The sequence below is a fragment of the Penaeus chinensis genome, chromosome 27 (genome assembly GCF_019202785.1).
Source record: "Penaeus chinensis breed Huanghai No. 1 chromosome 27, ASM1920278v2, whole genome shotgun sequence".
Taxonomy (NCBI): domain Eukaryota; kingdom Metazoa; phylum Arthropoda; class Malacostraca; order Decapoda; family Penaeidae; genus Penaeus; species Penaeus chinensis.
In genome coordinates this window covers 17695918-17700800 of record NC_061845.1, presented here as the reverse complement: position 1 = coordinate 17700800, position 4883 = coordinate 17695918, and the positions used below count along the sequence as shown (strand labels likewise).

The 4883-nt window shown below is 45.2% G+C and overlaps 1 protein-coding gene across 20 annotated transcripts in view; it reads left to right on the top strand.

Moving 5' to 3' along the window:
* Positions 1-4488: 4488 nt before the first annotated feature.
* LOC125039471 (protein MLP1 homolog) overlaps positions 4489-4883 on the top strand; it is a 34641-nt gene continuing 34246 nt past the window's right edge. For all 20 annotated transcript variants that reach the window (XM_047633453.1, XM_047633451.1, XM_047633436.1 and 17 more), the window contains exon 1: positions 4489-4554. The gene's annotated coding sequence lies outside the window, so the exon portion shown is untranslated. The remainder of the gene's footprint in view (positions 4555-4883) is intronic.

Genomic DNA, 4883 nt, shown 5'->3' with positions numbered 1-4883 from the left:
TTCGCCATCGATATGCCCGGAGCCCTGGTCAAGATTAATGGCGCAGTCGGTCGAGAGAGAGAGAGAGAGTGATAGACAAATAGATACAAAGATGGAAACCGTAGGATATATATGTATAGGTGAGGGAGAATAATAGTAATAAGAAAGAGTGAAGAGAGAATAAGAATAAGAGGGAAAAAAGTAAAGAAAGAGGAGTTGAAGAAGAGGAAAAAAGCAAGAAAGAAGAAGAAGAAGAAGAAGAAAAAGAAAAAGAAAAAGAAAAAGGAAAAGGAAAAGGAAAAGGAAAAGGAAAAGGAAAAGGAAAAGGAAAAGGAAAAGGAAAAGGAAAAGAAAAAGGAAAAGGAAAAGGAAAAGGAAAAGGAAAAGGAAAAGGAAAAGGAAAAGGAAAAGGAAAAGGAAAAGGAAAAGGAAAAGGAAAAGGAAAAGGAAAAGAAAAAGAAAGAAAAAAGGAGAAGGAAAAGGTAAAAAGAAAAAGAAGGAAAGTGGAGAAAGGAGGAGAAGAACAACAGGGAAACAATAAAGAAAGAAGAACAAGAGGAAAAGGGCAAAGGAAGAAAAATATAAAATTATGAGAAGGAGAATGGGGCAGATATACGCTGATAAACTTCCGTTTTGAGAAAGTCAGTTTTGCAGTCCGGCCCTGCAAGGTGGCCTATATTAGGAGAGAACTCATAAAAATATACATTAAATTTAAGCTAATGTAAAACAATGAACTATGATAACCAATAGCAGTAATTTATTACATAAGATTATTACTGATTTATATGAATTTATGTAGAACCTATGTAGATAATGTGTAATTAAATCCAGATCTGCAGTAATAGGTTCTGCGTGTCTGTCAGTGTCACGAGAGAATGACAACCAGAACGCGACAGGAAGTGTGAAAAAAACTTTCTATCGTGTCACATCATTTTACTTTTCTTTTGTTGTGTGTGACAGTACCATTGCAACAGGGAAGATCCAGCAGCATCTCGATCACTCTCGGGTTTTGGGCTTATCGTCTGGACTGGCGAACCTTGGGAAAGTTGGGGTAACGTGTTGGTACTGAAGTACAATGTCCAATGGATGTCTTATAATCAAAATAACTATTGTTGCATGCTATTATTATTATATATTTTTTTAATATATAAAAATTGCCCTGTTTTGTATTTAGGCCCAATTGTTGATGTTAGGTGCAATTACTCTTGATTCGGTGCCTACCACTTTCGCCAGGGCCCTTCTGCATTGTAAATAACTAAAAGCTAATGCCGAATCACTCTGTGTGCGTGGAAGGTATGTGTGCAAATTAATTTGAGGGTGAGGACAACCCATGTTACTTCACCCGGCTGAGATGTAAACGCTTGTCTCAATATGCTTTTTAGACGGTAGAAAGATAAATGTTAGCTGTGGGTTCCAGCTTTATTTTTTGCTCGCTGCAAAACCAGATATTTACACTCTGAACACCTGCGCTCTTGCAACTATGTCTCATTAGATGAAATCATGTTCATTTGCGGGTGCTTAACACATGCACCTGCGCCCGAGCAGGTGTTTATTGCCTGCTTGCTTTAGAAGGACGGGGGGGGGGGGGGGGTGCACGGAATAGAGCTCGCTCTTGGCTAGGGTGAATTTATTGTGGGGATATATTTTTCTTGGTGCCTAGAACAAATTTGTTTATAATATGGTTAAAATTATATATTGTATTTATATTTCTTACATGGATTTGCCTTTGGAGTCGCACCTTACAGTTGATGAAGAAGGCGATATATGTAATAGCAGCGTAAAAGGCGGGTGAGAGGGATTACACATAGGCGCAGCCTCTGGGAGAGCCAGGTAGAAGCACCTGTCAGGGAATGGCGCGTCTGGGAAGGAGGCGAGTGACAGGTGTGGCGCGGAGGATGGCCGGAGTGAATGGATCTTGCTGTGGAGGAGAAGTGTGTCATATGCCGCCTTGACTTTCTATCGCCACAACACCGGTATTAACTGCTTGTATACACACACACACACACACCCTTCTGTGCCGCTCTCATGGGGTTGGGGATCTTCCCTGATGGGTAGGGCGAAGGGCGTGTTCAGGGGGCGGTTCTAGTCTCTTCTGCCACCGTCTTCTTTCTCCTCCTTCTTGTCCTCTTCTATCTTCTCCTCCTCTTCCTCTTCCTCTTCCTCCCCATCCTCCTTCACCTGCTCCTTCTCCTTCTTCTCCTTCTCCTTCTCCTTCTCCTCCTTCTCCTTCTTCTTCTCCTTCTTCTCCTTCTTCTCCTTCTCCTTCTCCTTCTCCTCCTTCTCCTTCTTCTTCTCCTTCTTCTCCTCCTCCTCCTCCTCCTCCTCCTCCTCCTCCTCCTCCTCCTCCTCCTCCTCCTCCTCCTCCTCCTCCTCCTCCTCTTCCTCTTCCTCTTCCTTCACCTTCAGCTCCAGCTCCACCTCCAGCTCCTCCTCCATCTTCACCTCCTCCTCCACCTCCACCTCCACCTCCACCTCCACCTCCACCTCCACCTCCACCTCCACCTCCACCTCCCCTCCACCTCCACCTCCACCTCCACCTCCACCTCCCCTCCACCTCCAACTCCAACTCCAACTCCACCTCCACCTCCTCCTCCTTCTCCTCCTCCTCCTCCTCTTCCTCTTCCTCTTCCTCTTCCTTCACCTTCAGCTCCAGCTCCACCTCCAGCTCCTCCTCCATCTTCACCTCCACCTCCACCTCCACCTCCCCTCCACCTCCACCTCCACCTCCACCTCCACCTCCACCTCCACCTCCCCTCCACCTCCAACTCCACCTCCACCTCCACCTCCACCTCCTCCTCCTCCTCCTCCTCCTCCTCCTCCTCTTCCTCTTCCTCTTCCTTCACCTTCAGCTCCAGCTCCACCTCCAGCTCCTCCTCCATCTTCACCTCCACCTCCACCTCCACCTCTACCTCCACCTCCACCTCCACCTCCACCTCCACCTCCACCTCCCCTCCACCTCCACCTCCACCTCCCCTCCACCTCCAACTCCAACTCCAACTCCAACTCCACCTCCACCTCCACCTCCACCTCCTCCTCCAACTCCACCTCCTCCTCCTCCTCCTCTTTCTCCACCTCTGCCCCCCCCCCCCCCACACACACACACCCACCACACCTGCAGCCTCACAACCGGGCCACCTCGCCTAGGGTATGGCGGTAGGGATTACACCTTTGGGTTTGCGTTACCTCTGAGTGTGAGAGCTCCCACTTGAGGGTGAGTGCTGACCCTTGAGGGTGAGTGCACACACTCAGAGGTGTGCGGTTACCCACCACTTGAGGTAACACAGTAACCGCCACGCGTGCGTTGCCTCACTCCTCGCACTCGAGGCTGCTCCTCCGTTGCAGATATTTAGGACGCAGCCTGCTTGATCATGCGCACATACCTCCGCACGAATTTGCACATACATAAACACGCACACGCACACGCACACGCACCGCACACGCAACGCACACGCACCGCACACGCACCGCACACGCACCGCACACGCACCGCACACGCACCGCACACTCACACTCACACTCACACTCACACTCACACTCACACTCACACTCACACACACACACACACACACACACACACACACACACACACACACACACACACACACACACACACACACACACACACACACACACACACACACGCGCACACGCACACGCACACGCACACGTACACGCACACACACACGGGCGCGCACGCAAGGAAAAGAATGTAGAACCTCGTACAGCACTCCCAGTTGTGGAACTCGCCTCACCTTATTTACTTATTTATTTATCTATGTTGTTTATCTATTTTTATATTATTGTTTCTTTGTTTATTCAGGAGTTTATTCGGAGATCCATCAATATGGATGGATAATATTTCTTTTTTTCATAATTAATTGGTGCATTTTGAAAAGCCATAGCCGCTTTATTTTGATTATAACATTATATGAAAAAAAATAAATGGGGAATGCATACCTTGTTACATCTAAATAACGTTGTTGAATAACAACGTATATACGAATATATGATATCTTAAGTAAAGAAATATAAACACCTTGACAGCAGACCTCTAAGCATCAGTATCAGCATCGTCATTGTCATGATGATGATGATGATGATGATGATGATGATGATGATGATGATGATGATGATGATGATGATGATGATGATGATGATGATGATGATGATGATGATGATGATGGTGGTGATGGTGTAGACGATGATGATGATGATGGTGGTGATGTAGACGATGATGAGGATGATAATGATGATGGTGACGACGATGATTATGGTGATTGACGATGACGATGATGATGATGACGATGATGATGATGATGATGATGATGATGATGATGATGATGATGATGATGATGATGATATTGATGATGATGACAGTATCCTTGTTTATTCACTAATACCTATTTACTGCATTGGCTGTAACCCCCTGAAATTTCCTGTCCTGATTAAACTAGTTTTATTTCCCTGAACACTCAAAGCCTCAGTCTCACTCTCGGTCTTCTTTCGCAGCGATGGCAGCGGCGGTGGTTTGTCCTCTACGATGATGGGGAACTCACCTACTCCGTCGACGACCACGTGAGTATTTTGTCTTTTTTGTGCGTGTGATTTGGTGCTGTTTGAGAAAAAAAAATAAAAATTATATCTTCGGGTATTCCATTTAGTTTGTCTAATTTTATGTTATAGGCTTATGTTTTTTTTGTGTATCCAGGTCACTTTTATCTCTGGCAGTGCTGTTTCTTTTTTATTTTTTATTTTTTTTGGCTTTAATTTTTTCACAATTACATATTAAATTTGACACATAATATATCTTTAACATTGTTTTAAAGTAATGTCTTTACTTTTCTTGTTTCGGTTCACATTAATATTTACAATACAGGGTTTCTCTTAGGAGGTGTTTAAATGTA